At 35.1% G+C, this 20,719-nt stretch overlaps 1 protein-coding gene across 1 annotated transcript in view; it reads right to left on the bottom strand.

Annotated features, from left to right (window-relative positions):
• The window catches only part of Ubr3 (Ubr3 ubiquitin ligase), an 81,053-nt gene that overhangs the window by 60,093 nt on the left and 241 nt on the right, over positions 1-20,719 (bottom strand). The gene's annotated exons all lie outside the window — the stretch shown is intronic.

The raw sequence follows: 20,719 nt of genomic DNA, 5'->3' as shown, positions 1-20,719 counted from the left end.
TACCGGTAGTCTACAGTTTCCTACCGTAGTTTTGGTAGTTTATTTTTGAGGTATTTTTACCTCAAAAAGTATTAAATATTTTGACAAAATAAATACTTAATTACTATGATTTTATTATTCTTGATTCATTTTAAGCCCCTTGGCGTCTCTAAGGTAGTTTATTGATTAATTATTTCATGTTTCGTGACAGTACGGGTGCCCTATGGACTGAAATTAGGCATTGCGCTATGGACGAAAATAATGAAATATTAAACAGCCATTTAAAAAAAAAAATGTTTTCTATGAAAACTACAGAAAAATACCGTATTATACGGTTTCTTACACAGATATAGTTTCTTATTATAAAATACCAATGGCATACAGGCCTTATGATAAAATATTACTAATCAAGTGATTATACAGCCATTTTATTAAGTTTTCTACTAAAACTTCCGTATTCTACCATATTATACGGTAGAATACGTTTCTTACACCTCTACCGGCCTTACATCTCTACATTAGACTTTAGACTCTGCGCTACGAACTACAAACTACAAACGCTGCAATGCAGGAATATTTTGAGTATTGTTTCGTTGATAAGCATGCCGATAGCCGATACGCAAGTTTTGAGCCATGCTTGAATTGGACAATCGAATAATCGCTGTTTTCGACCCGCCCTAATGTATATCTACAATTGTAGTATATAATATTATCAGTTATTACGAAAGGGCCTCGTATTAGTGCACTGCGTGCCCCGCACTCCCCTTCCCTTAGTGACGTAGAGCTGTCCTCGCGAAGCTCCCGCAATCCCGAGACCAGTAGCTCTATCACAAATAACTATCGACGTGTTAATAAACTACGTGATAACAATTTCTCACCATGGTTGTTTTTCGTATTCGCGATCACAATGGAACATCCGTAAACACCTAATATTAAATGTCAAAATCCTGCTGCGCAATCACATATTTCAATTTCACCGGTGTAAATATGGAAAATATTACAAAACTGATTTTTTTATTTATTTATTTATTATTAATCGTGCTTTTTATTGCATTTAGCCGGCGGTTGGCAAGCCAAATGTCAAGAAAAGCGGTCGCCATAGTAATTGTAATTTAATTTTCACATTTTTGTACTAGATACTCTTTATTTTTTACAAATGCAATATATTATATTATTTTTCATTAATGAACTGTATTTTTGTACGAGAAAAACAAACCGACACGAGCGTTGGCTTAGAGATTACACACGCGTTAAATTATGACTGCGATAACTTAAGCATGTTCATCATTGTTCATTGTGATCGCTCAAATACTTAGCATGTTTTTAAGCACGTCGATAGTTATTTATGATTGAGCTACAGATTAGGTAATAGGTAAATATCACTTTTTATTAAACATTTTTAAAGTAATAAAGGTCTATGAAATACTAATTATTAGTACCATATTTTTTTTTATTCCAGCAAAAACGGTCATTCCATTGGCCACGCCCCTAATACGTTAAGATTCATGTTTATTTGTTCCTGCCTATTCAAATTCGTTTAGAATATTGTCAGGAATCTTGACGTCACAACCACCAAGGCCAAACATGTTGCGTTTTTCTAGCAACGTATTTATATTTCATTTCTTTTTTACATTTATGTATGAATATATTTCTCCACAATATCCATATTGATTTTAAAAATACATACAATGAATTATTCTAAATTCATTTCATACATTTTTATCGGTATTCGTGGTATGTGATATTTCCCCATTGAGGAAACTAGTTCCTATCGCCCAAATTAGTAAAACAAATGCCGCATCGATTGAGAGGTAATTAAATTGCAAAATATTCGTTATTCCTAAATAAGCAAAATGGTGGCCATTCCTCTGGAGCAACTACTGCCCGAATAATTAAGCCCAGCAAATTGGCTTCAGCTATAAACGTGACTTTAACTCTTAAAAGACTGTGGTAAATAATTACTTTGCGCGCGGTGATGTAACATCGTGTTACCACAAGAAAAAGACGGGATATTCTAAAGCTCAGATATATGAAGAAAAAAAACATGGAGACATACAGTTTAATAATTATTCTTCTTCCATAATTTATAAAAAATAAACGTATAATTTAGCCCTGTTATAGCAATAAAAATCATAAATTCGCCGCTCATAATTCACACGTGCGTCCCCTGTCACTGTCAACAACCGACTGAATTTGTTTCACACAACACCGGATACGGCGGCTAGTGTCTCTGTCTTCCTCGTTATGGGTTCTATCTTCGTGCTCTTTCTAATACAGATGTATCGCTGTATTTGCGGACATCATTCTTCGGGTAGGAAGGTTAAATATTTTTTGTATTAAAATTCAGCATAGTTGTATAACTTTTACTTTCCAAAGCCGGAGTGAAAATGTCCGTTTGAAGATTACGAAAAATACAACTTCATAATTAAAAGAATAAGAGAGATATATCAAGTCTTGTATCGTATGTCGACTAGTGTGACATCACAGCCACACAAGAGCTAACAATATAACACTCGGCATACTTAGCTGTAAATTATTGTCGACCTACACTCGCATACGGCTGCCGCTGCAGCAAACGGCTTTATTTTGCGCAGTGTAATCGATAGGACTACTCGTGCGGGGATTTTGCGCGGAGGCGCAGTGCTCGCGCGCCCGGCGCTCCGGGGCCGGTATTCTGAACGTTTTTGCGAGCGTAGAGAACGCTTTTTTAGCGCGCAGTTAGTTACGTAATTAGTCACTAATGTAATTGTAGACGAAGAACTAAAACTAGTAAAAAATTGTAGTCAACATGGACATAATACGAGAATATCAGACAAATACCATATACAACTTTCTAAAACAAGACAAGGACAATCAAGACTAATGAGCCAGGGACTGAAATTATACAATAAACTACCAGACAAAACTAAACAAAAGACTCAGACAAACTTATAATTTAGCCCTGTTCAAATATGAAAAATGTATATATTATTTTATGTAATATGAATGTAATAATCCGTAAGGGTTTATAAATAAATTTTCAAATAAAAAATAAAAAAAGCGCCGAATAAGCATTTTCTACGCTCGCGAAAGCGTTCGAAATGTCAGCCCGGGAATGCTGTTACGATGAATAGGTATTTGAATATAGTTTTTCTGTCACTTTCTCGCAGATCCCCCCATGAATACTGCGCGAAAAAGACAACTGCGCGTCAGACTAATTATGCCTAGCTAAAATCGAAAAAATCAAGGTCTCGCATTACCTTTTTCCGCGTCCCAAAACTGAAGACTTTGTTTTTTTTTTAAGAGAATCATAAAGAAATTTTCCGCGTTGGCGCGAGTTGTTTGTTTTTTAAAAATAGTTATATTTGTATACCGCACGTTCTGAAGACGGCGGATAAAACTATTATATGTTTTTTTAAATGGTGTATATCTGCAGTGAGTAAAAAAAATCGTCGCATAAGTTTGTATGAAGAAAAGTCAGTCCACGTCCACGCATCCTCGTAAGGACCTCCGGTAAGCGAGTAGCAGTCGGCAGGTTGAAGGTTCCGCTCCATCAGTCCCGCGTCCTGGCCAGATACGTACTATAACCCCCGCGGTCACTCTCCGGTGCGCCCTGGCGACATGGCGTGTGGCCGTGTGGCCGCGTGCGATGCGCGGGGCGCTCGTCGCCGGCACCGCGGGCTGCGCACGCCACGTGACTAATTAGTCCCCGATGTGGGTCACGGCGCGCGATAAGCGCGAGGCTGCGAGGAAGACCGCGCGGAGTAGGCGGTTCGATGCACTCGGGGCTCTATGGATCGGGCGGATCGGGCCGGGAAGAGCCGTTAGTGAGGTGGATCCGCGCCCGCGCGTCCCGCGGGCGCGGGCGGTCAGGGCGACCACTCCGCTGAAGGAGCCGGCGTTGCGCGTGACGTCACGCCAAGGTACATGTGGTACAACGAGCTATATTTTTATTTGTTGCACGAAGAATCAGTCTTACGCTTCGGTGACTTCCAGGGACTATGCTGCCGTGCAATCCCTAAACCGCCGTAACTCAAAAATCCACTTTCGAGGAAAACGCAAAAAACTTTTCAAACACGTAAATCGCGACGATATTGAAAAAAAACTTGAATTGTGATACAGATTGTTTGTGCGAAAAAAGCGTGTCATATAAGACATTTTTTTTACAAATTAGAATCAGTTACTGCAGACAAAAAGTTGCCCAAAATGAGTTAAAATAAAGTACTCGTTTAACCTACAATCTAAAATTAATCTTAATGCCCCCTTTCGCGTGACAAGAAATAAGTATTAATTTCACCTGAAAGTCTGTAACACTAACTATGCACAACACTCTTTCCTCTATCGTTCTTGCTTAAACTATAATGCTTTTTTTTTCATCTATTGCCCCCTATAAAACTCATTCTTTCTGGCTGCGATACGCTCTCACTTGCTATTTAATGATGCTCGCGCTCACACACACCCGAACACTTACTCCCACACAAATACAGACAATCACACCTCTACACTTACTTACATACACATAGACACCCTTTTGTTGTACCACAATTTAATATATTGTATGATTTTTATTTAGAAACTTCGCTAGTCCGTCTTTAAACTGTACCTTTTTATGTTATTAAATCATTGTCGACTGTTTGTTCCTGTAAAATAAATAAATTAAATGCATAAAGTTTCCTTAGTTTTGGAGAAAACTGATAACATATACTTCTTATGAGTAAAGACAATTTTAATTATTAATTTATAAAAAAAACATACCTAGTTTGTTTATAAATTTATTAGGTAAAAAAAACAAGTGGTGATTATTTTTAGAGACAAAAATATTCGACGTAATCAAGCTAAAATATATTTTTTAAAACCGCATGATGTCACTGATGGCTAGTGTTTAATTTACAACCTTTCAGTCGTTGTCGCGAAAAAAGAGTTGGATACACTTATAGCTAATTATTTAATTTGCAGCATTTGCTGATAACGAATCAATAAATAAATCAAAAACGAAAAAAATGTGAGTTGCAGAGGTTCAGGCTTTGCGCGGCAGAATGAAATATTTAAGTATTACCTAAATAAATATTCACGCCTTTTGCGTCGGAAATAAAAGCCGAGAATACGAGTGGCGAGTGGCGACGGTGCGGACATCCAGCGGCCCCCGCGAGAGACCAGCCGCGAAGGTGGCCGTCCTGATCAGCAGGTAGCGGAACAGCGCACCCGGCGATCTTCGGTACGGACTACGGACTGCGGACCAGCAGCACGGGCTTCGGCTCCACTCGCGAGGGCGAGGGCGCGGGCGCGGGCGGCCTCCCTGACCTCCCATTCGCGCTGGGAAACCTGACTGCGCTATGTCTGAGCGGTGGAGGAACAGCTAAAAACACGTGGTAACGCGTACGACTCTTATATATTTATCATGAAAATACATAATTGCGCACGTGCGTATCAATTTGTAAGCGGTGTACGTGAAAACCAATTTGGTTTATGATTTATATTTTTTGTAAGTATTTTGCTCGCAGTTTTAGCAGAAATGATAAGCGAGAAACGGAAAGAAGCTATTTATTTATTTAACAAATTTATGGACAATGACCAATTTAAAGAAATCATACAACGAAAAACAATAATAATACAGTAACAAATACTAGAACGAATACAACAAAGAAAAGCAGACGGGCATTATGGAGTCCAGGTTAATTCTACAAATATACAGTTAATTAATTGGGAATATTTCTTCAGTCTATTTGTAAAAAAACTCAAATTACAATCAAAATAATTTAGATCTTGATTTTCATTTACAAATATGATCATTCTGGGTAGAGGCGCAAAAATGTAATCTTGAACTCGCGTTTTCTGTTGTTTGCGGATGACTTAAAACTATTCTTAAAGGTGACAACTTCTGACGATTTTCGTCTTCTCCAAGCGGGTATATCTAATATATCTGAATGGGGAAGGCGAAACAAGCTTAAGTTTAATGTTTCCAAGTGTTCGGTCACGTCCTTCACCCTTCCTTGGCCCTAGCCCAAAAAACTCTATTTTTTCGCTACAAAATCTGATACGAACATCGAATGTTAAGGATCTGGGCGTTAGATTTGTGAGCACCATCAGTGGTGATGTATTGAAGATGTTAGGATTTGTTCTGCGTACTGCCAGGGTTTTTGAAAATACCCGCGTACTGAGAACTCTTTACAACTCCTAGATGCCAAGTAGACTCGAGAGTGGCTCGATAATCCTGAGATTATGATGAGCATTGGTTTGTGTGTTCCTGATAATTAGCTACGACGGCGTCAGCATAGATTGTTTCATATTCCGATATACGGGATCAACCTGCCGATGGTTATGCCTGTTGGAAGGGCTACCTCTATGTTGGTCGGTTCCATGTATCCGAAGGGGTTTTCCAGAACAGGATTCTTCTACTAAGATTCTCTTTATGTTTTTTTTGTCTTCTTATAAAATGTACTTCTGAAATTTCAGTTTGTAATGTATGTATTATTTTTAATAAATTAATTGAATTGAATAAATTGTATGCTTAAAGTATTACATAAATAAACGTACTAAGTTCTCCAAAACGAAAGCCATTTTGAGGCGAAGTGTACAAGTTTGGATTTTGTCTAAGGGAAGAGACCATAGCATATATTTATATACTATTAAACGTGTTGTCTAGATGTTTAATAAAATCTATGTTTTTTTTATTAAATTATACAAAAAAAAAAAATTGTACTCCCAGAAGTTACAACAAACTCACTTTGGGGCAGAAAAATATTTACATAAAGGTATGGAAATAATATAGTAACAATCAATAATATGTACATAAAACTGAAATAACATAGCAAGTTAAGCATATATATAAAAGAAGACATTTAAAAAAAACATAATAATAAACATTCACATATTATGTAATGATTTTTAATTTTTAGTATTCTTTAATAATACGCATGCTTTCACTTTCTATTTTGTTGTATCCCAACTCCCAACTCAACACGAGCTCTCAGCCTCCATATAGTTGGGGATACTTTATTTTTTTGTAATATGTATATTTGTATGAAAAAATAAAAAATGACAGACCACTGGGCATACATATAACACATACAAGATAAATAATATCTCTAGACCCGTCACCATTTATAAAATTGTTCATTACAAACAATAATTTAATAAATGCAATAAAGCACAAAAGCTTCTTGAAAAATAATAAAAGAAAAAAGGCAATAGTTATTATTTCGCGATTAGATCACCGTAGGCTGGTTTGCGTAGAGTTCATCGTCCCCGCGGGGATCTCGTGCCGGGTGCCGGGTGCGTGGTGCGCGGTGCGTACCCGCTATATTCTATACTGGCGGAGCGGGCAGCCCCGAGCCGACACTCCGCACGGCTAGCTGGTTCAGGGCCTCGATTATGGGAGGATAAAGGCGTCATACCTTCACCTTGACGGTGTAGTTGAAGAAAAATTCCATCTAGCGATTATAAAGATATACTACCGACCCCCCTCCTTCGAGTTTTGGGTCGGTACATCGATATGAAACAAGGGCACAATCAACTTTAAAATACCTAAATTTTTTAAATGGGGTCTAGAATTCCAATCGTCTATGCGCTTAGTAGCTGCAAGACGTGTTGTAATCTTACTCCTTTTTATTATGAATAATAATAATATGAATATTATTATTATTTTTTAATACACTAAATTTATTTGTCAATATTTAAAATGTGTAAATGGTGGCTAAATTTCTAACTGTATGCGCTCTGTAGCTGCAAGACGTCCTGTAATCTAGCTCCTATCTGTTATAATTTTTGATTGATCTTAATTGAAAACGAGGAACTAGAATCCCAACCATCCATGCGCTCTGTAGCTGCAAGACGTACTGGGATATTTATTAATTGTACAGCGCCCTTGAGGTGATTTTCACGAAAATGGCGCTATATAAATTATCCAACTATATATATATATATATATAGTTATATATATATATACCAGTCTGACGATGTGTAAAAAAAAATGTAAAAAAAATGTAAATGTAATGTAATGTAGTCACGGTACACATATCTACGCTCAAAAATGACATAGCTTCAGTATGACGTCATAGTTGAAGATAAAAGTCTCCCGACCGACTAGAAAGATATACTACCGATACCAGCATCAAGTTTTTATGTAAGTAAATCGGTTTATCCTCAGGTCCGGTTTACCGACAGGTCTAGAACCCCTCGAAACGTTTATCTACGCATTAAAAGTGTCAAAAATTTTGTTCCAGCGAGAAATTTTGCCTTTAATTACGATGTATTAAAAATTTTAATCATCATAATTAAAGTTAATAATTAATAAATTTTACTATCTTTCTGAGAGAACGTATCGAGAAGTCCTTGTAATCGCTCAGTACTACTTCAGTAGATAAATGCAGACGATCGTTAAGCATATCGTTTTGGCATTGGTTAAAAGTCATATAGAAAACATATTTAAGCGAGCTTTTTTTGCTTGAATTGGGATTTATTGGAGTTTATAAACAAAGTTGGCACTTTCTATCACAGAAGACTATTTAAAATATAAATGAGAACTATTTTAAATGTTAATGACGTAAGGAACGCGGACTAATTGTTTGCGCTCATTCATTGGCTAGTTTCGATCATATTATGATGTCGATATGACAAGTAGGTAGAACATACCGAGGTAAGATACAGACAGTACAGAAGTTAAGTACACCGTTCGATATATACAGATGAAGATAGCGTTCATAATCGAGGCACAGGTATTATAGTTGTCTTCTTATGACGCAGGTATGCAGTGTGTGGTGTGGTGTGTTGTGTGTGGCGAGTAGTGAAGAGAGAAGACACGAGTCCGATGTGCGGGCAAGTGAGGGTTCGGAACATTTACGACATTTAAGGCCTCTGTTCTCCGACGAAAGTGCGAGTATTCTTCAACTGGAGACGTGACCGCAAATTATCGACGAAATTGCTTCGGTGCCAAAATTAGATGCCATGGCATGCCGTGAGCGCGGATTATTATTGCATAACATATTATTATAGTATTATGCTAGTATGCGTGCGAGACGGTGAGTGTGTGTGTGCGCGCGTAGACAAGACACAATGAAGGCAGCCGAGTTGGATCACTTCATTAGTAATTAAAACGTATTGACGAGGAGTCAAAAGAGATCATTAACATATAGATAAAAGATGAAACCTGTTTACATTCGGTTCCTATAAACATACATATATAATATAGATTTGATCATTTTTTGTACATTTCATAAATTCCTCGCGCAAAATTAGCCTCGCTTAGATCATTGGTCAAATTTTCAAAAATAAATTTAAAAAGTAGCCTCGCCGTATTCTTTCAAATCATACATTCTACATCTAAACAAACATATATGTTAAGGTGAAATCGTAAAACTCTCGAAGGTGTTTAATTTTCCAGTGAATATGTCCAATATTTATCGAGTCATGATAAAACAGATGATTTACTTTACGGACAGGTACCTACTGAATGTGTGTGGGTGTATACAGATTTATGTAACGAGAGTAGGTACCTCAAGGTCGATTTATTTAGACACAATTTTTCTTACTGAACAACCGATAAGACGTGTTGGTGACGTCAGCGTCGGTACATTTGGACAGTTTTGAATAATAAGATGCACAAATAGTGCGCTATTATTCATATGAAATAAAAAAAATATTCCTGTGGCTAGTGTCTCGGACTCACGGACCAAAGGTCTGTGGTTCGAATCCCACTATACACCAATTCGATTCCCATTTTTTGATAGTGAGTTATTTACAACTCGTTGAAAATGCCCCTTAAAATTCAATATTTGGGTAAATCATAAGAACGCAAATATTTATTTTTCTAAAAATAAAAAATATTAAAATAATTTAAAACATCATTGATAATATTTGAAAGTGTCCCAAATCTGAAGTGCAGGCCGATATAACCATGGTAAAGTATCAACATACTGTCGTACGCTGCAATTGTACCGATGCAGAATGTAGTGTCCCGTGGACCATCTCGGAGGAACCTACGTAACTACATAAAGGGTGGGGCGTGGGAAATTCTTATTTTTAAATAAAATTAACAACTTTAAGTACTTGCTTATTTCAAAACTTTCCAATCTTATTTTCCGCCTGTACACAACACGTGAGATTTTATTTTACACTGTTTAAAATTTTACAGTTTTTTTTTAAACAACAAATCAAAGACTACAAAATACTACATTAACTATACACCAGTGGCGAACGGGGACTTATTTTATAGGTAAACTACATTTTTTTCATAATTTGCACCTGCATGTACATACATATAAGTAATAAAATATATACACGACTTTGTTTGTTGTACACGACTTCCCTTTCTGTTATTTGTGTGAATATAACATCATCTCTCCGATTCAGCTGTTGACAACAGAAAACGGAATACCTACTTATTTTTAATTAAAATAATTATTACCAATTAAACTTAAACAACAATTAATAACCTCATGATAATGGTATGATAGGTATATTCTCTCTCGATTCTATCTAAAAATGAATAATGCCAAAAATTGACACATGCACCGGGCGGAGAGCCATTAATATTACATTTAGACGGGTGGACGAAAGAACTTATGTCATATGTCAACTGTAAAGTATCAAAGGAATATGGACCTTAGGAAATAATGTTCGAAATGCTATTTTTCAAATACAGAAGCTTCAAATAATATCTCTAATCTGCGAGCTCACTTAAGGAGGAAAATACGCCAGTTGGGTTTAGAGATGTTAAAATGCAGTATACATTTGTATGAAAATACAAGCTGAAGTAATCGGCCAGTTTCTTTCTCCCACTGGCAACGGGCTGAGCGCTGGGTGCGCTTATAGATGTTTATATTTATTTTTTGAGAAAGATATAACGGTGGCGATAATTTACAATAATTATAAATTATTTTATTTATTTTCCCATAGTTAAAACTACTATAAAACATTATCATTGATAGTCGAATATAACGGTAAGCTGCGCATAATCGCTCATATGGAAGATTCGCCCCTGTAATACACATAACATAAACACCACATTTTACACACACCACACTCCATATTCACAACAATAAAAACACCACCACAAATAAAATCACGTGTTATACATTTTCTCGTTACAGCTGTCCTGTTCAGAAAATTGTTTTATAGTGTTGTGTGCGTTATCGATGCTGTGTTAGGCTTATGTTTTTTTGTTATAATATTGTATTATACTAACATAGCACTGTGTGCACAACAATACATATTAAAAAATATCTTGTAAATTTAACGTAACCCTCCATTCTCAATACATCGATTCAGTCAAATTCAGGTGTTTTGTTCCACTCTTTCAATAGTCGACCCGTATATTAGCAATGTCTGTTTGGATCTCCCGGCTGAGTGGGGTTTGACCCAATCTCGCTTGTGAAGAATTCCACGCCAAGGTCAACTGCACGTTTAGGCGCAGGGAAGAGATCTAAAAAGTCCGCAGCATCGACCGACGAACTTGTTAGACGTTTTCAGGTGTTGTGCCGTTCCTCTAAGGTCCTTATTTATTTTGAACACATTCCCCGTTCCTCTAAAGGCCATCTCCACAAACAGTAAAATTGGTTTGCGATCAGGAACACGGCCTCGTGGGCCAGTGGCGATTTTGCATGTGAGGTTCCGACTCATCATACTCACACGTTTACAATGCGCCGCAGTTAAAAATAATCTTAAACATAAAATTATACTAGCGTTAAGCATTAAAGAAAAAAAAGACGCGTACTAAGACCTTTTTACAACTCCTCGGTGCGAAGCAGACTCGAGAGTAACTCGATGATTTGGGGGCCACATAAACTGACGTAGGTACTCTCTTATGATGCAGAAAATCCAAATGAAGTTTATGAGATATATCTACATGAGAGAGTGCGGGTATTATCTTTACCTACCGGGCCGAGTTTCTCCAGGGCATGCATGGCTACAACAGTTTAGAGATTAGAAGGAATGTGTATTTGTAATGTGTACACATTTTTATCGATTGTTGAGCGGTATGGTCGATAAGTCTGAGATTATGATGAGCATCGGTTTGTGTGTTCCTGATAATCAGCTAAGACGGCGTCAGAATAGATTGTTTCATATTCCGATATACGGGATCAACCTTCCGATGGTTATCCCTGTTGGAAGGGCTACCTCTATGTTGATCTGTTCCATGTATCCGAAGGGGTTTTCTTTAGCCTATTTGTAAAAAAACTGAATTTACAATTAAAATAATTTAGATCCTGATTTTCATTTACAAATCTAATCATTCTGGGTAGAGGCGCACGGAAACCATAATTAGTCTTATGATGACCGAGGAACAGAATTTCATTATTTCTGAGTCTATGTGAAGGAACATTAAGATATATTTGTTGGATAATAGTCGGGACATCAAATAAACCATTAAGTATCTTCAACATGCTAATGAAATTTGCATTAAATCGACGTTGTGAGAGACTGGATATATTCAGGAAAAGTTCCATGTCGGTATAGTTATAGTGATCTCTTGTGATTCCTAGTTTGTACGCAATTTTTCTTATCAATTTATGCTGAACTGATTCGATGCGATTTATATGAGTAACATATGAAGGATACCATATTACGGAAGCGTATTCAAGAATGGGACGAACCAATGAGCAGTCAAGTGTTTTTAGAGTCAATACATTTTCAAAATCGGGTGTAGCTCTATTAACAAATCCAAAGAATTTAAGAGATTTGTTAATGATATAGTCAATGTGTTAATTAAAATTTAGTTTGTTGTCTAGAATCACCCCGAGATCTCTTATTGAAGTTACAACGGAAAGAATTTGGTCATTGAGTTTATAATCGAAGGAAATATTTTTTTTAGATTTACGGTAAGAAATTGTTTTGCATTTATTGATAATTAATTCAAGATTATTTATTTTGCACCAGTCATGATAATAATATGTACGTAGTGAATTTTAGTTTGTAACACATACGTTTCATATTTTATGTATATGTTATTTTTAATAAATTAGTTGAATTGAATAAAATATACTATTTAACCAAATATTTACAGGTAAATCACTGTTGGAAAATGGTCATCAGGTTGTGGTAGTGGGGTTCGAACTTTGTACTTCCGATTCGTGAGTCCGCGACCCTAGCCACGGACTACAACCCGGTTCAGACTGTTAACTACATCTTTATGATTATTATGGATAACTTATACAGCGCCATTTTCGTAGTATAATGCTGTGGGGGGGGGTTTCGAGTTCAATTCCTGGTAAGCTCACAATAGTATAGTATAATTGGGTCTCGTGACATGTTGTGCGCAACAACTCAAAATAATAATACATTACAGAAAGCACAGTTGCCTGCTGTTCTGCTGCTGGATGAAATCATTTCATTTATTTAAATATAATATATCATGTAATGTACAAACATATATTCAATACGTACATATTATAAAAAAGAAAAAAATACACGAAAGAGACTCATGTCAAAGTAGTAGGAGAATCCTGCTCCGGAAAACCCCTTCGGATACATGGAACAGATCAATATCCAGAGCGATGTTGTTCAGCATAGCGGTAGCCCTTCCAACAGGCATAACCATCGGCAGGTTGATCCCGTATATCGGAATATGAAACAATCTATGCTGACGCTGTCTTAGATAATTATCAGGAACATTTAAACCAATGCTCATCATAATCTCAGAGTTATCGATCATACCGCGCAACAATCGATAAAAATGTGTGGTCAAATACACATTCCTTCTAGTCTCTAAACTGTTGTAGCCAAGCATACCCCGGAGAAACTCGGTCGGGTAGAGCCAAGGATAATACCTTCGCACTCTCTTATAAGAGAGTACTTCAGTTCATGTGGCCCTCAAACCATCGAGCCACTCTCGAGTCTACTTCGCACCTAGGAGTTGTAAAGAGTTCTCAGTACGCGGGTATTTTCGAAAACCCACGGTCAGATCCTTAACGTTCGATGTTCGTACCAGATTCTGGTCATTCATTTTGTAGCGAAAAAAAAAGAGATTTTTGGGCCCTGGTGAAGGACGTGACCGAACACTCGAAACGACTGGAATGCCTCACTTTAGACGATCGTAAAGATTACATAATATAGTGGATTGATTGTTATTGTATTTTCTATATTTCTTGAATGGCAAGTAAACGCACTCACTGACCAGTAAGTACACCGAGAGGCCGACTGATCTCCACTTCTCCACCGAATTTCTACCCGAGAATAACTACTAAATAAATCCAAATAAATTCACCGCAATTTTACCGTGTCGTGTGGATTTGTAATTTGTACGACCGACCGACTGGAGAGAAACAGGCCAGGAGGCCAGGCCCAATTACAGTGATGAATTACATCGCAGAACACCGAGGCTTGAGATAAATAACATTTGATTTGTGTGCTCTCACCGATAATCGAACCCGGAACCTTCCGCGTGAGAACCGAGCGCCCTAACCACTATACTACGGAGGCCGTCAAAAATTCAAGAATCAAAAGAAGAAAAGAAATACATTACAACAGAAATGATGCAACATTCTACAGGGTTTATGACCTGTCATCGGCTGGTTTAAGTGGCCACTTTACACACTGTGTAACATTCACCATTCTGCCCATACTTGAACATCTATATTCCTTCAATTCTTTCATCTGTTGATGTTTGTGAAGTTAAAGAGTTGAATCCTTTAGTTATGCGGGTGAGATTCATCTAATTGAATTATTTCACCTACATACTAGGCAACGCCCGAAAATCTTATTTTTTTCAATTTCTATACTTCTTCATGGACCAGTTGAATTTATCAACAATATTATGGACATATTATTGGGGAGCTGTTTATATTGACAAACTACAACAGTTGGGAGTTGAATCCAGTCCTTGTCTACAAAAATTTGGACAAACTCAAAATATTGTTAAGAAATAATACATTTAAGAAGATTAAACAGTCAAGACCGAATTATAAATATTAATGTATGTATCTTAGAGGATAGATCACCGACATCCAAGTTCGTCATAAAAAATTTAAAGTAACAATATTATTTTTTTTAGTTGAAATAAAAATCTTAAGTCCACTTTGTTTTTATTCAAAAAACATCAGTTGTCCCAGATATGCTATTTTAATGTCAAAATATACATTATTTTATTGAAAATTACATTAAAGTGAAGTTCTTAATAGGTAGGTATATTGAAATTATCTCATTCGGTTCAAAAGTTTTGTTTCGGAAATCGCACAATCACAAATTCTTGTTTCGTGAACATTTCGTTTGATGTGACTCCGGTGGTTTATCCTTTAAGGTGCAGATATAATATTATGTGTGGGTTAAAACAAAGAAATGTTGCTCTATTAACAAATCTCTCAATTCTTTGGATTTGTTAATAGAGCTACATCCGATTTTGAAAATATATTGACTCTAAAAACACTTTACTGCTCATTGGTTCGCTCCATTCTTGAATACGCCTCCGTAATATGGTCTCCTTCATATGTTACTCATATAAATCGCATCGAATCAGTTCAGCATAAATTGATAAGAATTGCGTACAAACTAGGAATCACAAGAGATCACTATAACTATACCGACATGGAACTTTTCCTGAATATATCCAGTCTCTCACAACGTCGATTTAATGCAGATTTCATTTGCATGTTTAAGATACTTAATAGTTTATTTGATGTCCCGACTATTCTCCAACAAATATCTCTTAATGTTCCTTCACGTAGACTCTATTTAAAATAAGCGTAATAATTTTATCCCACCAGTTCGAGTAGGGGTTTTAATTATATATTTTTCCCTGTGAAAGTGACATATTTACATTCAGTAAATAAGCAAGAAAAAATGTGAAAAGAGCAAGAAAAAAAGAAGATGCGGAAATTTTACTAGCTACATATGTATTAGTATTTCTGCAGTAAAAAGTACTACCGTCAAACGTGACAAGTTTGCCCAGTTTTAACAAACTTTTACAATATCATAATTTTTTTGTATTGGACTACTCTTATCCATTTTGTTAAATAGTGATACTAATTATTCTGAGCATGTTTACAAGTACAAAACGTTTGCCTTTCTTTTATTTATGCAATTTTAGAAGACAAAACATGCTGGGCAAAATTATCTCCACTTGTTGACAATTTTGCCCACTTGGTAATTAACTGATATTTTTGGTTTTATCATCCTTATCATACGGTTTATTACTACTTTTTGGTCGGAAAAAACTGTTTATGTTTAAACAATAGCATCATTAAGGCATCACCATTATAAAATCAATGCAAAAACCGGTGGGCAAAATTGTCAACTATTTCCTCAATTTTTCTAATACAATGCGGATTTGTGGGCCAGGGTTGGCACATAATTGGATTTTTAACAAAACCAAAGGAGTTTATCTCTAATCCTTTTAATTTGTTCGTGTTTGACTATGCATAAGCCAATTCTTTTTTTTACAAACCATTTCAGTTCTGATGCGATTTTCGTAATTAAGGGACCTTGCCCCCAAAACGATTTTTCTTTGAATGTGTATTTAGAAAAAAAAAGATCTTTATTTTTTTTGTACAGCAGTGCAATTATTTGCTAGATTACCTGTACTTTGAAATTGTATTTATGTACAGAATTCATAATATTTTGTATGTTTTATTTTCTTCTTTAGACTGTTAAAAATATTAATACAAAAAACATTTAAAATAAAAAATAAGTCTTCATAATTTCACAAAAAGCTGGCAAATTTAAAAAATAAAACTTTCTAAAATGTGGTCGGATATTCTTACATTATTTTTGAATGGTAAAAATTAAAATTGGTTTTTGTAAAACAATTTTTAATTTACTCATAGAAAATGACTCAATCTTGCAGTTTTTAAGATTTACATTGAATTTATGAAAACCACGACGCAAGACTACAGGTTCAGGTAAAGATTTCACTATGTTCCAATTAAATACATCAGCGACATCCTCAACTTGAGATCACACAAAGCTCCATTACGTTTGCGTCTTACAAATGACATAACAATATTCGTTACATCTTTGGCAAAAAATCGGATTTATGGGCCAGTTTGAACAAAACATCCTGTTACCTCGTTAAAAACCATGTTTTTGCCATTTACTTCATTTTATTTTATATTTTCTACTTTGTTTTTTTCTACTTTCTTGGATAATGTTTTTTCAATGTAGTATGTAGCGACAACCCTAGACGTGGGCAAAATAGGGTATTATCACCCGGGAGGAATATCGGATTTAACACATTGTACATATAAAAGATTTCTCAAAGACTCCTTTAGTGTTTATAAAAGCTCTAATAATCAATAATTTCATTCATAAATTTCGTTTACTATTTTCAACATCTCTGAAAAGCGTTTCTATTCGGTTGGTAATAAATTCGATCATCCAAACCCACCCAACAGTACACCACGAATCGTGCATTTGTTTTAAATGTTGGTAATCCGAATAGAAATTGAAACGACGCGTATTGCTCTCTATGATTTTTTCCCCTTCTCTAGCCAACCTTGAAATAAATGGCGACCGTAAAATGGGGCGACATTTAAATCGTAAGGCGACTTTTATCAGCGGATATATTGTTTATATTTATCTCTATAACTACTGATCATTAATAAATTTCGATCAATTTTAACTGTTTTTTTAATGGTAACACGGAATACGATTTAATTGAATTTGTTATATAACTTTATTTAAAGTAAGATTTCAAGAAGTTCGAAGTGAAATCGTCAAGATATTTTTAATTTTTTAAATTTAGTAATATACTTTTTTTTAATAATACAAGTAATTTCATAATTTGCATTGTCTTGACATTACTGGTACTTATATCACTGAGTGTCCATTATTATGATTGTTTTAATATTTTAATTTTTATTTAACGAATAATAAGAAGTTTTCTAAAATGAGCTGAAATTGATCATTTTATATACATCTTTTTTTTGAGAGCGACATGATTCGAACTTATTAATAAAAGTTTTGAAACAGGGCCTACAAAAAAATATTTTGCTCAAATACTAAGAAAAGCTGTTACAAAAATTCGGGCTGCTTCCAACCATTACAAAATATTATTTGAAACACTATACAATGAATAATATAAAGTTAAACATCCTTCAAATCATTAAAGCCAGTTTTCCAGAACAGAAGGAAAATTTTATTTACCAAAATGTGAGGACTGGGGATTTCCCCTTAACGTACGGGATTTCAGAATATAAATAAAAAATATTATGACTCAAATGAACGAGTCTTAAAGATTTTCTTTTAAAGGTGAGCAAATAAATGTGAAGCTTCGTTCTCGAATGATAACAGTGAAGTTATTCATCTAGAAAAACAGATAATTGTTACGAAATGCTTGTAAAAAAAACCTCATACACCTCAATTGCACTTCTTGTGAAATTTTGTCGAACATTGTTGAATATGGCCAATATTAATTTCCTAAGTATGTTTCACGTCTTTGTAAGAAACAGATAAACAGATACAATAATTGCTTTCCTGGAATAAAGTAATGGATTTTAATTCATTCGGTAAAATAAATGTTTTCAAAGCTGTGAAAGATAAGTTTTCACCAAATAAAAAGAACACAATAACCTCTCATTTTGTTTCGATAATAATGTCAGTCAATGAACAAATTCCTATACACAATAATACATTCATTAACTGATAATTTTATTCCATCAAAAGCAAGGTATCTTATTATCTTTATCAATTATTTAAAATATTTCTTAAATACATTTTTTTAATCACCATAATATTTTTCTTGATTTATATTTTAATCTTGATTTATATTTCAATTATTATTTTTGAGTATATATAAAAATTCCATTTTTTGGTTTACAATAATTAGAAAAATAATTTTTGTTTTATGTGGAATTAAAGTATATTATTTTTAATTATTTCATGAGATTCGACTTAAATGCTTATTAAATACACGCCTAATCATAATTTGCTGATACCTGAGTGTTTTTTTTTGCAAGTAATTTACTTTCGGAGGATGGACAATATAATTAAAAAAGAAGTGAAAAGTTATATTTATAATTCTTTTTTGTGTAGCACTGACTTAAAACACCATTTTTTTATAATTTATATGTTATACTAAAAATATTTACCGATTAAAAATAAAATAAACAAATTATTGTAAAACGTCACTCCCCATTTTATACTCAAGAATCGTTTTTTTTTTACGTAAAGCGAAACGTTAATGTAAATATATGTATTAAATTAATATAAAATTGTATTTAGTAGTAATGTTGTATACGTTGTATACTTATATTTTTTATCTAAATAAAGTAAAAAATAAAATGAAATGTTCAAAACAAACGCATAAAATCATGATGTATCAAAGCGACCCCACTCCGAAGGGTTGACTTTGATCACAAAGTTTTTATTATTTTCTCGCTCACACAACATAATATTTTCTCATTTAAAAAATAAGAATTTTATTTTTTCTTTTACGAAGGTTTGAAGTTCGAAACTGAACAAAGTCACCCCATTCCACTTACTCTACTCGAATCATAAATTTTTACGTAAAAACTATCTTCGCATACGATGACGTCAAACTTGGTGACGTCATGAATTGTCTGTTTTTATTTATATTCAAATGACTAGACTTTAATCCTTTATATCTCCCTTATTTCTTAACGGATTTTAATAAGAGTAGTACCGATTGTCTTGTGATTTTTCAAATTAATTTATTAGCTAATAAAAAAAAACCGTGATAATAGCCCATTGTCAAAACACTAGCTAAGAAATCTAAGACAATTTTGCCCACTTAAATATCTATTGTGTTTGTTCAAATAGATATACATAAATACGTTCTATAGCGTCTTTTTTATGTATGCAATGAAATATATAAAACTAACTTGCCTCCTTTCAACACAAACTCCGCAACAACAAAAGTTTTGTCAATTTTTGTAGATATACACAAACAGACCTTCAAGTTTAACTTAAAATTTCAAGCGATCAACTGAAGCTGGCGGTAAACTAAATATTTAGTTTTGCCTTGGAACTATTTAAATATACTTATTAAATGTAATTTTTATACCAGTAACTGTTCTTACTTTAAAACTTGATTTTGTTAAGGATTTCGGCAGTGGGCAAAATTGTCATGGCTGGGCAAAATTGTCATGTTTGACGGTAATGGATTAACAAAGAGAATGACATCGCAATAGTAGAAATGCACATGTATACGACAGTTCGGGTCTAGAGTCTCGAATTCCCGGTTCCCGTCGTGCTAGCAGCCTGACGCTGCGCTGGCGCGGGACTCCGTCAGCTGATCGTGCGAGACGGGTGATCCCGGGGTTGATGTCCGAGAAAATGTCACTCCTCAATTCCGTCGAATACGCGATTACGAAAATAAACGATTCTCAAACCGAGCCGGGAACCTACATCGCGTACCTACGGATAGCTTATACATTCTATAGAGGCAAGTACAATGACATCGGGTCATTTGACCGAGATCTGTCACTGCGTAATGGCGAATGGCGATCGCGATATTATAATAAACCGACGAGTCTTAATCTCTTGACAATCTACCGAACGTTATATTACGGATAGCCAGCGATATAGAAGAATCGATTTGACTCGATTATTATTCCGATAGATGCGGAAAATAATTTCAGTTCTGTGCGGGTGACCTTTACGTCCGATATACCCGCACATTGAAGGTTAGGTTCACTGCCTCGATGCAGTGTCATTCTTACGTAGCGCATCGCCGCGCCGTCCTCTGCAATGTTGTGTAATGATAAAATACAACGTTCCGCGGTGAGATCTATCCCGGGACGGGAACGTAGATAGCGGTTATGTCACAAGTCACAGCGTCCGAGGGACGTATTCATGCAAGGGCGGGCAATAA

Source organism: Micrasema longulum, unplaced genomic scaffold, assembly GCF_059751315.1.
Source record: "Micrasema longulum isolate JH-2025_06_02 unplaced genomic scaffold, ASM5975131v1 h1tg002185l, whole genome shotgun sequence".
Taxonomy (NCBI): Eukaryota; Metazoa; Arthropoda; class Insecta; order Trichoptera; family Brachycentridae; genus Micrasema; species Micrasema longulum.
This window is presented reverse-complemented; position numbering and strand designations above follow the sequence as displayed.